The sequence below is a fragment of the Marmota flaviventris genome, chromosome 4, assembly GCF_047511675.1.
Source record: "Marmota flaviventris isolate mMarFla1 chromosome 4, mMarFla1.hap1, whole genome shotgun sequence".
NCBI lineage: Eukaryota > Metazoa > Chordata > Mammalia > Rodentia > Sciuridae > Marmota > Marmota flaviventris.
In genome coordinates this window covers 75,921,034-75,939,979 of record NC_092501.1, presented here as the reverse complement: position 1 = coordinate 75,939,979, position 18,946 = coordinate 75,921,034, and the positions used below count along the sequence as shown (strand labels likewise).

Here is an 18,946-nt window from a genome sequence, read left to right as displayed (position 1 = left end):
CTGTTGAGAGGCTCCTCCTTAGGAGCAGATGGGAACTTTGCCTGAGGTTATCCTATGGTTAAACTATCACTAGTAACCAATTTATGTCAATTGGGACTATTGGCAATTGAATGAATTTATAAAAATAAACCATGCCTTCCCAAGCTCAAAGGTAAATGTCACACTTCAATCTTCCCACTAATCCCTATCCCCAGGTTTCTGGGATGTGGAAAGGAGTTCTCAGAGCAAACAGAATGTGTCTGCCCTTTTCTTTCACATGGAAAATCAAAGCCAAAGCAATGCTAATTACTAGTTCTTTGAAGAAAAGAAACAATGGTTTGCAATTTTAGCTTGGACTTTTCATATAAAAGTCTGAAAACTTCTTTCTCAGTGGACTTCTCTTCCATTTTCATGGATAGTGACCTCCACACCACCCTGAGAACAGAGCTCACTGCTGTCAAAAAGATGTGGCTCAAGCGGTAGCATGCTCGCCTGGCATGCGTGCGGCCCGGGTTCAATCCTCAGCACCACATACAAAGATGTTGTGTCTGCTGAAATTTAAAAAATAAATATTAAAATTCTCTCTCTCTCTTTAAAAAAAAAAAAAAAAGCAGCTCCCAGCTGGGCACAGAGGGACACACCTGTAATCCGAGAGGCTTGGAAGGCTGAAGTAGGAGGATCTTGAGTTCAAAACCAGCCTCAGCAATTGAGCGAGGCACTAAGCAACTCAGTGAGACCCTGTCTCTAAATAAAATACAAAAAAGTTTGGAGATGAGTTCAATCCCAGGTACAAAAAAAAGAGAGAGAGAGAGCAGCTCCTGAGGTCCAGACCCTGTAGAACCTTGGGTCTATTGTCATAAAGGGGGAGAAGTGATAAAGAGGGTACAGGCTGAAGATGGGGCACACACTGGGGTGACACTTGGAGATCAGCTTTGTGAATGGTGGCATATCTTTAGGCTGCAGTAGGAATGAAAGACACATCGGGGACAAGTTAAAAAAGAAAGAAGTGCATTTCTCTAATTGCTAGAGATTTTGAACATTTTTTCATATATTTGTTGATCAACTGTATTTCTTCTTCTGTGAAGTGTCTGTTCAGTTTCTAGCCCATTTATTGATTGGGTTATTTGTTTTATTGGTGTTAGGTTTTTTGAGTTCTTTATATATCCCAGAGATTAATGTTTTATTGGAGGTGGATGTGGTAAAGATTTTCTCCCAATCTGTAGGCTCTCTCCTCACTTTATTAATTGTTTCCTTTGCTGAGAAAAGAACTTTTAATTTTAATCCATCCCATTTATTAATTCTTGATTCTACTTCTTGTGCTTCAGGAGTCTTGTTAAGGAAGTCAGATCCTGGGCCAATGTGTTAAGATTTGGGCCTATTTTTTCTTCTATTAGGCACAGGTTATCTGTTCTAGTGCCTAAGTCTTTAATCCATTTGAGTTGATTTTTGTGCAGGGTGAGAGATAGAGGTTTAATTTCATTTTGCTACATATGGATTTCCAGTTTTGCCAGCATCATTTGTTGACTAAGCTATCTTTTCTCTAGTGAATGTTTTTGGCACCTTTGTCAAGTGTGACATAACAATATTTATGTGGGTTTGTCTCTGTGTCCTCTATTCTGTACCATTGGTCTACAAGTCTATTTTGGTGCCAATACTGTGCCGTTTTTATTACTATAGCTCGGCTTCACTTTTCTTGCTAAGGATTGCTTTAGCTATTCTGGGTCTCTTATTTTTTCCAAATAAATTTCATGATTGCTTTTTCTATTTCTATGAAGAATTTCATTGGGATTTTAATAGGAATTTCATTAAATTTGTATAACACTTTTGGTAGTATGGCCAGATTTCATCTCACTCCTATCAGAATGGCAATCATCAAGAAAACAGGCAACAATAAATGTTGGCAAGAATGTGGTGAAAAAGACACACTCACACATTGCTGATGGGTCTGCAAATTGGTGCAACCACTATGGAAAGCAGTATGGAGATTCCTCAGAAAATTGGGAATGGAACCACCATTTGACCCAGTTATCCCACTCCTTGGTTTATACCCAAAGGACTTAAAATCAGCATACTATAGTGCTGCAGCCACATTGATGTTTATAGCAACTAAATTCTCAATAGCTAGAGTATGGAACCAACCTAGGTGTCCCTCATTAGATGAATGGATAAAGAAAATGCGGTATATATACTCAATGGAATATTACTCAGCTTTAAAGAAGAGTAAAATTATAGCATTTGCCAGTAAATGGTTGCAGTTGGAGAATATCATGCTAAGCAAAATAAGCCAATCCCATGAAACCAAAGGCCAAATGTTTTCTCTAATATGCAAATGCTAATTCACAATAAGGCGGGGCAGGGGAGCACTAGGAAGGAATAGCATTACCTTCGATTAGGTAGAGGGAAGTGATGGGAGGGAAGAAAAGGAGATGTGGGGATAGGAAAGATAGTAGAATGAAACAGACATTATATACTTTATGTATGTATATATGTGACTGTTTGACCAATATGATTCTGCAACCTGTACACTCAGAAAAATGAGAAATTATTTCCCATCTATGTATGATATATCAAAGTGCATAAATGCATTCTACTGTCATGTATAACTAATTAAAACAACTAAAAATTTTTTTTTAATTATTAGTTTACATATTCGGATACATACAATGTATAAAAATGTCATTTTGTGACATCAATCACTGGGTGGGGATGGAGCTGTTAAAGGAGCAGAGTTCTTGTATGTTACTGAATAAAGTTAACTTGTTGTAAAAAAAAAAAAAAGAAAGAAAGAAAGAAGTAGCATAGAAATAAGAGCAGAATGATTTTTAATTGTTTTGACCAATAGAGTTTGATGAAAGTGTCACTACCATTCCAGTCCAATCCCAAAAAGGGATAAGTTTTTTCCTCCTCTCTCTTTAGCCCTAAGCTGGTATTGATATATATAAAATAATCTGAATGAATCACCAGAGAATTATGCTGAATGAAAAAATCCAGTCCTGAGAGTTTATACATTATATGTCTCATTTATATAACATTTTCAAATGACAAAATTATAGAAATAGAAGACATATTAGTGCTGCCAGAGGTTGGGGATGGGAGAAGATGGATGAAGGTATGGATAAGGGAGGGGGCATACTGCTTTCCATAGTGATTGCACCAATTTGCAGACCCACCAGCAATGTATGAGTGTACCTTTTTCATCACATTCTTGCCAACATTTATTGTTGCCTGTTTTCTTGATGATTGCCATTCTGACAGGAATGAGATGAAATCTGACCTTACTAAAAGGATTGACTTAAGTATGGATAAGTAGGTGGGTGTGGTTCCAATAGCACAACAGGGGATCAGTACAGTGATGGACATGCTCTCTATCTTGACTAAGGTAGTGGACACAAGAACCTACATAGGTGATAAAATTATTCAGAAGCACACACACGAGTATAATTAAAATAGGAAATAAGGTCACTGGGTTGTATCAATATCATTAATCTAGTTGTGAATTATCACAACTATAGTTTTGCAAGATGTTACTGTTGGAAGAAATTAGGTAAAAAGATATAAAAGATCTATTTTTTATAACTACATCTGTTTTATAACTAATCTACTATTATCTCAATAAACATGTAAGTGAAAAACATTGTGTTCCAATAAAAAATATTTTATTTCAATAAAATCCATACCAGAGTAAAAAATAGTTTCAGAAGTATTTAAACATCACCTTCCTATTTGGTAAAACAAAACAAAATTAAATCCCATATACTGGAAAATGTATTTGGATGTGCATAAAGAGCAGTGTGATAGGTAGACCTTGAACTGATTCCCAGAGGAAGTTGGCCAGGAGGCGAAAGAGAAGACATTGTTAACTTATTTAGTTACATATTCTGTGTTGACTTTTTTGCCACTTTAGGATGCATTTTTGTAATAAAAATAAAGATTTAAAAGAGCTAAGTGAAAAACAAAACCATAAAAGCGTTAGGGGAAAAAAGATTATTTTTACAATTTTAGGGTGGGTATTTCCTTCCCAAGGAAGAAAGATTCAACACCCAGAAGCCATAAAGGAAACAACTGACAGATTAACATCATCAAAATTAAACACTTCCATAGATCAAAACACATAATAAAGTTAAAAAAAGATATAATGTGAAATGTCCTAATAGACAAAGAACTTGTAGGCCAAAATATATTACAAATCATAAAAAAGGAAATAATCCAATAGAAAAATGGGCAAAGACTTGCAAGGGACCATGAAGATTTGGACAATAATGTTGAGTGCCAAAATGGGACTCTTTTAGCCTTATATTGCCTGAGACTCCAAAGGTCCAGAAAACTATAGTAGGTACCAACTAGCCCCCAGTCTGAATGCAGGACTTACTAAAAGGATTGACCCATTCCCCCACCTCCCACCCATAGAAAAGGCAGGGAAGTCTTCTTGAAGTCTGGACCATCAACAAAACAGATCTTCCATCTGGGTAATCTCAGAGAAAGGCCTTCTTGGTCCATCTTGGTTGCCTCTTCAGGGAAGGGAAGTATTCTTGGAGAAGGGAAGGGTGGGAATTGGTGATCTTATCCTCAGGATATGCTTCTGGTTACCCTCACTCGAGGGGTTAGATCAGCCCAGTCATAGGTGTAACTGTCAGGATGTGGAAAGTCTTCAAACTGTGTCACTGCCCTTGGTCCCTGCAACAATCAAAAGGAAAGCTCTGAAGGAGAGACATAGCTTTCTGTGATAGAACTAGGGAACAAATTTTGCCCATAGCTAGGCTGAGGGAGAGAGTCAGAGAGAAATTCAGAGAAAGAGGACAGAGCCTATGAGGCACAATAGCAGCTGGGTCCCCAGGGCCTGGCCAAGGGGCAAGAGAACTGGGATGAGAAGACCAGTATATGGGTTCCCCAGAAGCTTGCCCACCCTTGGAATGTTCACCTCTCTTCTCTCCTTAAAGCCCTCCCATATGACCACAAAGGAGGTAAAAATAGGCAACATCTTTTACACACAAAAAGAATGGAGAAAAAGAACAGTACCAAAACCTTGGTGGGAGCAGCTGGTGAGTGGTCACGATGTAGCAGAACAGAGAAGGCCGATGTCTCCCCAGGTGTCAGGAAGCCTGGAAACGTACCAAAGTATGCCACCATCCCAAAACAGGGGAGGAATTAGAAGCAACAGGTATTTCTGCAAGAGGTATGTGGATGTCACTGAAAATAAAGGGTTGGCTGGAAGCTAGCAGGAGGATGTTTTGACCCCTGATCCCATCTCTCAATGTACACAGTGAAGAAACTACCTCTCTACAATCCTGGTGGAAGGCAGAGCCCTACTTTCTAGGGAGAAAAAAAAAAACAAGGTGACTCTGGACTCATGAACAAGAATCACAGACGCAGGTGAGGACACCAGGCTGAAAATGGAGATGACATGAAACCCCTGTGTCTCCCTTGTCCTGAAAAGCAATAGCCAAGCTCATAATCCTTAAGACAGATCTTGGATAATTTTTCCCTGGGACACTGGTTAACCAAATGGAATTTGTATGGACACGGGCAGTAGGAATCCCCCAGGATAATCATCAGCCTAATCAAGGTTCTCCCAGGCACACAGAATATCCAGTATGTGAGTTTGTTAGAGCCTTCACTCCTCACATGGAGTCAGAGATGGAAACTAACAAAGAGTAGAAAAAGAATTTGGAGAAAGCAGAGAAAACTCCAAGAGTGAGAAAAAATGTTAAATACATAAATAAATAACAAGCAATATCTCCAGGAAATAAGAAGATATTACATTCATGAAATAAGAACTGGTTGCTTTTAAATTAGTAATAAAATAAATGTTAAAAGGATTCTTCTGAATTTCAAAAGTACTCTTGGAAATTAAAATGGCAAATGTCCAAAACAATAGGATTAAAGAAAATTCAACAGAAAGATCAAGGGAAATCTTCCAAAAGATAAAACACAAACAAAGAGATGGGACATAGGAGAGAAAAGTTATGAAAATTAGAGGATCATTCCAGGAGGTTCATAATGGAAAAACAAAGTTTTAGAAAAGAGATCAGGGAAAATATATAAAGGAGATCAGCAATAAAAGAAAATAATAAAAGAATATTTACCATATAGTAAAGATTCTGAGTCTCCAGTTTGAAAAGGCCTATTGAGAACCGTCATCTGAAATGAGACCCAGGCCAGAGCACTCCAAGATAAGAAGAAAAGTTTGAAAACTATTGGAAGTTTCTTCCTATGAAGGAAGAGGGATTAAAATGGCATCCGGTAACCTCTAGATAAGAGCTCTGTAAGGCAGAAGTTAGGGAGCATGGCCCCCAAGTCTGAGGGTCAAGAATCTTCAACCAAAATGCCAATCAAAGGTATAGGTGGAATATCTAACTTTTGCACATATGTACTCTCAAAACATTTTCCTAGCATAAAATTTCATGCAGAAAGCTGTAGGAGGAGAAGCTTTGCCAAAACTATGGAGAAAACCAAGGGACAACCAGTAAGTCTGCAGATAGGCAGCCACTGCAGGGAAGACAAGGGGTCCCTTAGGACCCTCAGACACCAGCCAGTTAGAGAGCAACCAGCCCACATTGGAACAGGCAAGCCCAGGAGGGATGTCACCAGGAGGGATAAAGCCTAACCATTAGCAGATATATCTGCATAAACTGCAAGGGGAGCCCCTTTCTAGCCTAAAGTCTAGGAATGAAGAATAATAGAACACAAAACAAAGGGGAAAGTTGGCAACTGTTTATTCCAAGTAAAACAAAAAGTTGTACAAAATAGGAAACGTGCACTACATGGTTTAGCAGTGAATAATGTAAACATAGTCATAGCTATGTAAATACCGAATATTGATTTGGCCAAAAATTACACTTTAACTACCATGACGAGTTTGAGGCAGAGACCAGAACGCACATATGCTCAGGGGGAGGGAGGCTTAAAGAGCTAAATCTTCCTCTTCCATTGTAGGAATTCATTAAATCACATTTAAACTGGAAAATCAAGAAATGGCAATCTAAGCATGTTATTTTAAAGTAAGGAAGAAAATAACTTTAGAAACAGCAAGAATTCACAGTGATTGCCTCTGGGGAGTGGGATTTAGGAGTGGGAAGGGGATCGCTGTTTTTCATTACAAGCCTCACAGAACCATTTACGTTTCTAAACTATATACACGTATGACTTCCATAGACATAAATTTTTTTAAAACTACCAAAGAAACAACAAAGAAAAGTTTAAGTTGGTAAAGTGAGACTGTCTCTGACTGTCTTACCAACTTATCTTCTACAAGTGAATAAGTAACTTGGGACATTTGGAGCATAGAGGGACTGCCATTGAGAAATTTCTTTGAAGTCTTACTTATTTATCTTTAAAATTCATGCAAAAGTTTTCACTCTTCTTAATAATACATCTCTGTTTGTTTTATAGTATGTGGCAGAAAGGTTTTGGTTGTTGTTGTTGTTGGGTTGTTTCTTTCCTTTTCTTTCTCTTTCTTCAGTCACACACTCCCCTGGGATGACAGAAGACATTCTCCTAGCACAGCGAGGTCCAGGGGACACCTGCAGGATTGTTCATTGGGGAAGTTGGAACACAGGATCATTTTTCAGTTGCTCAAGGCAAGCACTAGCAAGTTTCCATGTCCCACCTGCTTACCCCAGAGTCTAGGCCTGGTGCCTCTCAGTTGAGAATTGGGAATCCAAAGGACTGACCCCCTAGTGTGAGGCAAGAGTGGGACCCTCCTGGTGGGGTACCAAAGGCAGACAAAACTGGAGAAAAAGAAGGGAGTTCAAGGAGGAAGAAACATGTTGATCTTAGCATCAGGGAGACCATGAGGTACCGCCAAAGGCTAGTACCTCAGTACACTTTAGCAATGAAATGAACTTTGAGGAACCCAATGCAGAATCCATCCCCTAGCTCCAGTTACTCTTGTGAATCCAACAGTCAGTGTAACTGTTGCATTTAAAGCAAACATCTTTCAGGGAGTTTCTCTAAAGTTCAAGAGGTTTAAAAGATAGGCAATGTTTTCAATTGTGGTAGGTATCTTTGTAGTGATTGATATACAAATTTTATCCTGATGCCTGAAATCCCCCAAGTTCTGCTGAACCAGTGACCCAGTTTAAGAAGCCTGGAGATGACAAATGGAAAACAATGAAATCTCCTGTGGGACAGACGGGTGCAAGGTGACAGTGATTGAGATGTGTCTCTGGTGGGTTCGCTCTGTGTCCCCACCTTGTTCTAGACTTTAGAAACTGGCTACAGAAGCCATGAAAGAAAGAAGAGAGATGGTCCAGACTGGAGGAGTCATGGTCCACAGGTCTCTAGAGGAGAGGAGACCCTTCCTGGCTTGCTGTCAGCACAGAGGAGTGACAAGACCTCTGTATGGAAGGCATGGGGTTTTTCACTCTCCACAGATGGCCATGACCTCAGGCCTTGAGGAGAACCTGCCAACTGGGCCCTCTGCATTGCAGCCTTAACAGGTAGGCCGAAGGACCTCACCTCTGCTCTTATCTTATAAGACCCAAACACTCTGATAAGCCTAGGATGCAAAGGGATTCTCTAATGTTATTGAGACAGAACTTTCTCCAAAGTTAATTAGTGTTAATTAGTGTTTGGGAATCAAGTCTGATGCTAACTTCCCAAGTTATTCTTGTTGCTGTTTTGAATGACTGATACTTGTGCTTCAGGTGAGGTAGCTGCTTGGCCTGATATCAAGGCAGATGAGAATGCTCCTGCTCCAGGCTGTGCTTGACGCAGCCTGAGATGGGGAACTCTAACTGGAAGCCCCTGCGATTCCCACATCCTGACATGAACATGTACCTCTTTGGGGGTTTTGCTTCTTTCTTGTTTTAGATGCCCAATTCCAAAGACATTTGTCACAACTAGTTGAGATGAAAGTTGAGATGTGTGGCCCTGGGAGGATTGAAAAGGGGTGGGGGAGATCCTTGGACAGAGTCAGGGCAAAGGAAAAGAGGAAGAGACTTTGGAGATAGACATATCACATGTCCTTGGGTGCTCTGACATCACGAGGCAGATAGCCCCACCAATTGTTGCTGAGCTGTAGAAAAAACAAAGTAGGCAGATGAGCTCCCTGCTGGGGATGGGTTCTTCCTTATTTGTCTCCCTGGGGAGCATGAACATTGGGAATCCCCAAGTCAGTGCATCCCACACACACTGTGGCCAAATTCCTGTGGCCCAAACACTATGTAGAATGAAGCTGGTCTGCAGGGTCTGAGAGCTGTAACTCAGACTTCAGTACTCACACCTGAAAGACATGATCAATGGGGCAGAAAGAGCTACCACATGAACCTGAAATCTATGCCTAAAGTAGAGCATGGGGGTAGTCAGGAGCTGCTCCTTCGGTAGCAGAAGGCAAAAAGAAAATCAACTATGGTAGGCACAGAAACCTGCAGATACCATCATCCTCCACACTATCCTAGCTATAGATGCATTTGGGACCCACTAAAACTTGACCAGGTTTAGGGAGGTGGAGCCCTCAAAGAAAGCTGTGAGCACCAAACCCAGCTACCACTCCAGATACCACATGCATCTACAGTCTGGCCTAGATTTAGAAGCCCTGTGTGTAAATTCTCCCTCTGCTGTTTGTCACCTGCCTCTCTTACTGTCTAGGTCTCTGAAGCCTTACATATTAAGCAAGGGAGTGAGTCAATATCTGCAGCCTCCTATCATTTGGGGTGGGTTAAGGGTGAATCCTTTCTCCCTAGGTTTTATGATAGCATGTGGAGACACTTCCATCTGAGTGAACTCCCTGCCTCCTGCCCCCAGCTGATGGTGGGTGACAGCACTGTCCAAGGGTCCCAGTGTGAGGGAGCTTCCACCCCCATCCCCAAGATTCATTTCCTTATGGTCTTCCCCCTCTGCTTCAGGTAAGTTTGATCTACCAACCAAAATGTTCTCTCAGGTGGGCTGTCCGAAGTCTGACAGGGAAGGATGTGCAGGATGCAGGAAGGGAGCAACACATGGCCCCAGAGCTGAGCCTGCTCTTCTATCATCAGTGAAGGCAGTAAAGCTGTGGTCCTTTCTCCAGTTATCTCCTGCTCCTCGTTTCTCAGCTGGATGTGAACAGAGGAGGAGAATAATGGGGTGTTATTTACGAGTCCCTTAAAACCTCAACAGCCATGTGTCAGGCGCCATGCCTGTTACTTGGTAAATGTGCCATGACATTTGATAGCCACAATTCTCTGGGGCGAGGATTATCACCCTGTGAATCTGAGCCATAGTCTCTGGGATTCCCACGCTTGTGTCTGTCCTTTGCACTGTAAAGCCCCCAGTGGGTAAATATGTGCTCCCCTCTCAGGCTTGGGGTGAGGAGTCCTTGAGACCTCAATTGGTGGTGGGGCTTTTGCCAGCTGGAGAGCATAAGTAAAACTTGGGCTCTAGATTATGTTGTCCATCACGTTGCTGATAATCCCAGCAAAGTGTCTTGGCTCAGTCTCTCCACGGCCACAGATGCATCAGGGATCGTGGCCCTGTTCCCTGCTCTCCTCAGCCCACACGTTCCCCTTAGATGATTTCATCCGCCCGCATGGCTCCAATTACGATCTCTCCACTCAGATTTATGTCTCCCGCCCAGGCAGCACCGGGGCTCCAGATGCATATGTCCGCTCCCTGCACACCTCCCTTCTCCTCTAAAATTCAGCAGATCCCATTAACCTGTTGTCATCTGCTGTCCCAAGCCTGCTCCTCCTCCAGTGTCTACTGTTTCAGGACAAAACAGTGTACAGTCCACAGCCACCACCCCTTCTCTCTCAGTCCCCACATCTACCCGTCACTGAGTCCAATTGCCTGAGAAAGTCTCCTGGCTCCATCCACATCTCTCCCTTTGCTCAGGCTAATGGGATTTCTCGCCTGGGTCCCATAACTTAGTCACTCATATCCACTTCTTTTCCCATCAAATCCGTTCTGTCCATACTGATTTCCATAGTAGTTGTACTAATTTACATCCCTACCACAATGAGGATTTCCCCCGACATCCTCAGAAGCATTTGTTATTTGTATTCTTGATGCTTGCCATTCTAACAGAGTGAGATGGAATCTCTATGGAAATTAGTATAGAATTCCTCAAAAAAAAAAAAAAAACAGATCTACTGTCCAGCTATACCACTAATTACTTATCCAAAATAATTAGCCAGCATATTTTAGAGACACATGCATAGCCCTGTTTGTTGCAACACGATTCACAATAGCCAAGTTATGGAGTCATCCCACGAGCCCATCAACAGATGCATGGATAAAGAAAGTATGGTATAGATACACAATGTAGTTTTATTCAGCCATATAGATGAATGAAATTATGTCCCTTGCAAGAAAATGGGTAGAATTGGAGACCATAATTTTGAGCAAAATTAGACTCAGAGAGAAAAGTATCATGTTTCTTTTCATATGTGGAAGTTAGAAGGAAAACAAAACAAAATATACAAGGGACTCCATAAAATTTGAATGGAGACCAGTAGGGTAGAGAAAGAGGATGGGGGGGAGGGAAAAGGAAAGATGGGGTAGGTATTGGGAAGTGAACTTGATCAAATTTATGTTTTTATGTATGCACAAATAAGCCACAATGAAACTCACTTTTCTGTATCATTAATATACACCAATAAAAAATAATAAAGCAAGAAAAAAAGATCAATGCTGTCTACTAGAAAATATAAGATTTTTTAAACACAAAGCTGATCATTTCACTCTTTTGCTTTGTATCCTTCAAATCTCTCTAACACATTTGGAAAAAAACACAGCTCTCTGGGGTGGGCCCCCAGGACCTGCAGGGCTGGCCCCTGCCCCATCTTGAGGTGGTCTTCGGGCTTCAACTCCAGCCACAGAAGTCTCCTTGCAGCTCCTCACACTATTAGGCTCCTTCCCACTCTGGGCTTCCACATGTGTCCTCGGCCTGGCTCTTCCCCCACTCCATTTCCCTCTGTCTTAGAGCACACCTCCTTGAGAAGCCCCTTCACCCTCCACTCTAGTCCGAGAGCCCCACTCCTTGCTCCCTTAGAATACAGAGTGACTGAAAAGGCATTTTTGAGATTTTAATTTTAATTTGTCACTTACACTTATGTAACGACTGTCTTCCCCAAGGGGTCATATACCTTCAATACCAGAACCACACCAGCCTCTTTCCTGACTGTATCCTCGGGTCCTTGGGCTTTTCCAGTGTATACCAGGGGTGCAAAAATATCGATCAAGTGGATCACAAGGAAGTAGCTACAAAAATTACTGAATATAAGGTTTTTCATAAAGTTTATTTTTTAGAGTAGCTTTCTTATTTTCATAGTAAAATTCAACAGAAAACTGAGTTCCCTCTTCCCCTCCCCTACCTCCACACATGCACAGCCTTCCCCACCATAAACACTCCCCACCACAATGATACATTTGTTATATTGGATGAGCCTACTGGGACACATCACCATCAACCAGAGTTCATAGTTTACATTAGAGTCCATTCTTGATGTATATTCTGTGGGTTTGGACAAATGTTTAATGACATGTGTCCAGCATCAGAGTATCACAGAATAATTTCATTGCCCTAAAAATCCTCTGTGCTCTGCTTATTCACTCCAGCAATCCCTGGCAACCATTGGTTTTTTTTTTACCATCTCCCTAGTTTTGCATCTAGCAGAATGTCAAAGAGTTTTAATTACACGGTATGTAGACTTTTCAGATTGATTGCCTGTTTTTAGTCAGGTTGTTTGTTCTCTTATTGTTAGGTGTTAAGAGATCTTTTCATATTTTGGACAGCAGTCTTTATTAGGTATGTCTTGTGCAAAATTATCTCACATTCTATGGCTTGACTGCTCATTTTCTTAATTTATGTGTTAGCCTCTCATCACTACAACAAAATACCTAATATAACTCACTTATAAAGTTATAAAGAGAAAAGGTTAGTTTTGGTTTACAGTTTTGGAGTTCTGGTCCATGGTCTACTGACTCCATTATTTTGAGTCTGTGGCAGTGGATCATGGTGGGAAGGTATGTAAAGCAAAACTGTTCATTTTGTTTAGTGCCCTTCAAATCTCTCTAACACATTTGGAAAGAAACACAGTTCTCTGGGGTTGGCCCCTAGGACCTGAAGGGCTGGCCCCTGCCCCATCTTGAGCAAAAGGAGCAAGAGGAAGGGTATAGGGCCCCACTGTTGCCTCTGAGGGCACATCCCCAGTGACAACCCCTAGGTCCAACCTCCTGTACCTTCCAACTCCAGTAGCACCCTGGAGACCTACCTTTTAACCCATGAGCCTTTAAGGAATATTCAACATCTAAATGACAGCAAATTATATTGACTTTAAAAGAAAAAAATAAACATGAAGCTAATTTAAAGAGTTTTCTCTAAGACAGATTCCATGGCCTTGCTAGATCTAGAACGAACTCACAAACACAGCTTCCTTCACAGGCCCTCCTCCACACATAGCGGCAGGTTTGCTGGGAACAACACAGAGAAGAAGCTCAACAATGACATGTTGAGCCTGTCACTCCTGTCTTGATAAGCTCCATCCACTCCCCTCAAGTCTCCTGGCTGGCTCTGCTTCTTGAAGTCAGTGCCTAGACTAGCACTTTGGGGTAGAAAGGCTGAAAGTCCCTCTAATAGAGACTCAACTGGGTGGGCCTCCTCCTTCCATGTGAAAGGCAAGGGTCTGGAAGAAGAGAAATCCCCACACTCAGTCATCCTAGCAAGGGACAAGACCATGAGGACAAGACTGGGCGAGGTGCAGGGACTCACTTACTCACTCACTCACTTGGAGCATTCTGGGGCAGAGGAAAGACAACTCTGCTCTCTGGTAGTGGGAATGTGCAAGCAGGAGGCAGCCAGGAAGGCAGGTGCCCCTGAGACCTCTTCTAACTAGGGACAGTGGCAAGTTGGAATGCCCATGTCAGGGCCCTTGACACCCCTTAATATACAGAGTAAAAGTGGGTTCTTGTGCTTTGGACCCAGACCACTATGTTTTATGCTCCTTTGTTCCAGGTTGTTGTTGTTTTGTTTTGTTTTTTTAAACTTGTGCATTTCACTATTTGTTGTGTGCCCAAGACTGCAACGGTGGGGACATGAGAAAGACAGGGCCCATCCAACCTCCCATGCCCCTACTGGGAGGCCAGGGCCAGAGCTTGCCTCAGTACTAGAGACCCTGGTTCAGGGCTGGTGTGCAAGGACTGCACCTGCAGGAACCACGCCCTGCCTGGGGTGAGAAGAAAGAAGCGAGTCCATATCTGGAAGGCTCTCCACGCAGCCAACTGCAGAGCAGAGTGCAGGAGATAGCATGTGCCTCGCTTCTTTTCTTTTCCCTTCCTTCTCTTTCTTCTTCTAATGGCCCTGCTGAGGGCAACCAGATCATACAGACCAGGGATTGTGGGGCCCTGTGAGACTCACCATGTTGGAGCAAGCCACCAAAGACCAGTCCAGTTTCCAGGGACTTGACCCTCCAGCTCCGAGCACATGCCCAGATAAAGTGTGCCTGCAGAGAGGGAAGGGGTCTATGATGGGCAGAGGAAGAAATTCTCTTGTCAAGTCTTCCTCCTCTGCAGTTGTCAGCAATCACGGGACAAGAATAAAGTGAACCATGGAAATCAAGTTGCTGAGGGAAGTAGGGACAAGCTGAGAGAGAGACAAGAGGGGCACCAAAACAACCTTTGGCCCCTGATGATATGAGAGCTACAGAGTCTTCTGAGGACTCTGGGAGCAGGATGTGGCAGCTGAACTAAGGCCCAGTCCAAGGCTCCTGCCCAAGCATGGCATCTCCAGGAATCCGGAAAGAAAGGAAAATCAGGCAGCCATGGTTCAGGGGCCAAAGTCTAACTGTGCAAAAGTTGTTGGCTTCACCTCCAGCAGCTGCCTGATGATGTATCCTGGATCAGGGGGCCTCCTCACCCAGAAACTACACAGGGAACAGCAGGGTGGGATGAGGATGGAGGAGCCTCGCAGATGGGGAAGATGGAGGGAGGGTACAAGCTATGACTGGTATCAGATAGACTTACCTTGAAGCATAGATTTACCTTGAAGCCAGCAAAGCTTCAGGACCAGCCCTCCATTACAGGAACTGCTTCCAAGGCCCCAGGAGAGGCCTTAGCAATGTAGGAGGCACACCTTCTCACTGCACTGGGACTTCCCTTCTGTCTCATATAATACTCCTTGTCCTCTTCAGGTGGCACTGGCAGGGCTTCAGGCATTTGGAGATCCAGATAAGAAGTTGAGTGGGAAATATTTTATTTAGTCTATACATTGGGAAGATGTTTTGAAATGTTGCAATAAAACAAATGAGAAGTTATGGTATTCCACTTTGAAATATGATTTTTTCATGCTTAACTATTTTATAATCAAGGAACTGAGAATAATTTCGGATAAAAAAATTAACAGGATGTAAGTTATAATGATGAGCCATGAAATCAACAGAAAGGACTGTCAATCAAATTATGATTTTAAATGTTAAGATTTTACCATGAAGAGGAAGAGATGAATCACTAATAAAAAATAAATAAATGGGTTCTTTGAGTGGTTGGTAATCAAATTAATTTAGAGAAATGAGTCCCATGAAGATACTGGGAAGATATTAAAATTTTTGCCAAATTAACCAAACAATAACACAGAACAAAATTCATAAATTTGAACATAAACATAAATGTAAATATCATCTCTCAGAGGACATATAATGTAAATTGCCATGCAAAAAACTCAAAATCTCCTAAAATTGTATGCCTCAAAAATGATTGAATCCATCAATAATATGCTATAGTTTATATGACATTACTGTTTCATTATGAAGTTGAACAAAACTTTCTAAACTACAAATTGTTGTTAAAATTGCTCGATCAGCCCTGCCAGAGGAGAGACTGGATTATTTTTCTATTATGACTCTAGAAAATCATTGTCTCATGAAGAAAAGAACACAAGGCACACAGCCAAAAATATGACAAGGAAAGTATTACTAAAGTATGTCCGGAAGTTAGGAAAAAATAATGTCTTGGAAGAGATTTGTGAAGCTTATGTTATTTATCAGCTTTTAAAAATTTTGTCATTTATTGTGAGCCTGTATCATTTTAAGTAAATATTCATGTTCATACCTAGATTTTTATTCATAACCTTGTATTCTTTTGGTCAAAAGGTCATCCAAATTGAACATGGAGGAGGAGAATCTAGGTGGGGGGTGACTGACATGCTGCCAAAGGTGAGCCTGATGCAAGCCCTCTGTTGCTGCAGGCAGCCTTGGGTGGGAAATGTTCTGGTGGCCTCAGGATTCAGAGCTTACCTGGCAACCTGCAGAAATGAGCCTTGTCTGCAGGAAGCAGCTCTGTGTCCTGGAAGCTTTAACTAAGTGGAAGGAATCTATGCCAGGCGGACTCTACTTCAAGTGTGGAGTGTGCTGGCATCTGGACATTGAATATCTAATCACCAGATTAGCTTCTGGGTCATTTCCAGCTCTGATTCTTTTTTCACGACTGTTCCTGGGTACCATCACCCTCCCTGAGAGCACATAAGTGACTCAAACCTTCCAGAGGACAAGTTGGCAACAAATTTTCGAAGTGCTCATACCTTTTGGCCCAGTGGTTCTCCTTCCAGGAATCTATGAATGGAAATGATCTGAAAAGCAGATACACATGTAAGCAAAATGAAGTTCCCACTGCATCTGAAGACACAACAATGATAGGATAGCAACAGTGTTAACCAAAAAATAAATAACCATCCTGTTATTTATCTCCCTTACAGTTGGGTATCTACAACCAGAAGAAATTTATCAGGATATTTATTAAAATGCTTCTGAGGGTGCAATTTCTTGTGTGTGTGTGTGTGTGTGTGTGTTTGCGTGCATGCATGCACGTGTGCACAAAGACAGCTGACAATCAGAAGAAATGCGCTTTGAAATGAACTAGTAGAAGGAAATCAACAAGACATCTGCACTGTAGGTTGCTGTGTCTACTCTTACATAAATGTCTTAGCACCCATAATCCAGCAGATTAAAATCTGAACCCTGACCCCACCTCGTTTCTCCAGGATCCCCAGAACCTCTGCTTCAACATGCTAACCTGCAAATGTGGAGCTGCCCTTTGAGAGATCCCTTGTGTTCTAAAGGTGGGGGAGAGTGTTTACGCAGTCTCTGGGATCTCACTTCTACAAAAGCCAGTGAGATGCATGGGCCAGGATATCCAAGAAGCCATAACTTGGAAATGCTAGTCTTCTGGCCCCTTGGACTTTGGAAAGAGATGCAGAACAGAAAAAGAACAGCAGTGCACACACATGGATTCACCTCACCTTGCTGGTCTTCCTTGGTGTTCTCTCTGCAAAGTGAGGAGCTAGCCCTGAGTGATCTCCAAGGGACCTTCCCAGGTCTGCCATACAAGTATTCCTAGGAAAAGAGAAGTTGCCTGGCCTGGTGCCTCATGTGAATGACGCAGTGAAAACAAGGAGTTTACCCTATCTAGTATGATCACTGCTGCTCCACTGTAGATAGATCCCGAAATCAAACCACTTGCTCTAGCCTCCTGGCATCCCTTTGGAAGCAAGGCTGGGGCTATGTGAATTTATAAACTACACGTGTTTTGCAGGGATTAAATTTTTTAAAACAGAGATGAGGAAAGGAGAAGGAACTAAAAACACTACGTGGCTTCTGGGTACCTGGTTTATACTGTTTTGTGGAATCCAGCAGCCTGTACACTTGTGGACCATGCCCATGAACTTGACCATCACCACCAAGTTCCAGCCAGGAGGTGAGGTGAGCAAAGGCAGGCTGATGACACTGACCTGCATAACCTTTCTTCAAGCTATGGTAATCCTTATCATAATCTGTCTCCACGTAGAGGCCTTGACTTGGGACTTGTTACCACAAAGGAGTCTACATTGTGATGGGGCTGGAGCCCAATGCCAACAAAGATTGGGCACTAGAGAAGGAAAACCAGGAAAGATCAAACTAGACATTAGATCTGTGTGTGATGCAGAAGGCTGCCCCGGGGCAGGCCAGAATATCACAATGGCAGCGTGAGCTCAAGAGGCCTCAGGGGCTACCAGTAGGGAAGGCAGCCCCTGAACTGGGTGCCTGAGCACAGCAAGGCCCACAGACCCCAGTGTCCCCAGACACTTTCTGATCTCTTATTTCTTTGGGCTTTTGTGCCAATGGAGGTTTACTGTGTCTATGCAGCCAGCCAAGGCCACCAACAACTACAGAAATAAGGCAGAGCAGACCCCATCTGGAAACCCATTCAGTCATTGATCCTTTTCATTCTTCAGACCAGTTTATGACTTGGAGGAACCATCTGATTAATACAGACCCTCCATCAGTTCTGGGTGTAGCCTTTGAGCTTGCTCTGAAGAATTTAGGGGACAGAGAAGAATGACCAATGCCTTGAGGCCTGTGGGGCAAGGGTGGGTAGTTTAAATCATGCTTAGTTCCAGCTGGCAAAGGCAGATTTGGAAACAGCTAGAAAAGTGCACTGTGAATAACCATGGCTTGGCTCTGTCCCCCCTCATGGCCTGTTTCTGGGCTTCCAAACCATCCACTTGGAAGTGCCCCATCACCAGCCTCTAATGAAATGCATTCAGTATTCCCAACCAAATCTCCACCTTTACCAATCACAGCAGACCCCATGTCCAGGCCACACACACTTGGGGGCACGCCACTCGGCTGCATGAGGCCAGTCTGCTGTGAGATGCCGGGAAATGGTTTGCAAAGCTCTGATATTTATTACTTTCCAAATTTATCACGGCTCCACCTTCCAACATGGAAAAATGTGGTTTTGATTTCATCGTCAATGCATCCCAAAGCCCTCCTCCATGTCTTGCTGAAGCTGCACTAGGGCATGGACGCTGGGCTGTCTCAGTGAAGGCACAGGGCACAAGGGCACAAGCTGGCCTGGGCTATAAGAGGGCCTGAAATGACCAGCTGCTGAGAAAAGTACAATCCTCCCTGTCCTCTTTCACTGGTTATCTGCAAAAGGCCCACCCACCACAGTGGTCCTCTCAGCACTTCATAGGCGCAAAGGCCTTCCTCGCCATGCTGTCCCTAATAAAAGGGAATCC

General features: G+C 42.7%; 1 pseudogene; it reads left to right on the top strand.

Moving 5' to 3' along the window:
* The first annotated feature begins 17,597 nt into the window (after positions 1 to 17,597).
* LOC114102443 (ribonucleoside-diphosphate reductase subunit M2-like) overlaps positions 17,598 to 18,946 on the top strand; it is a 57,639-nt pseudogene continuing 56,290 nt past the window's right edge.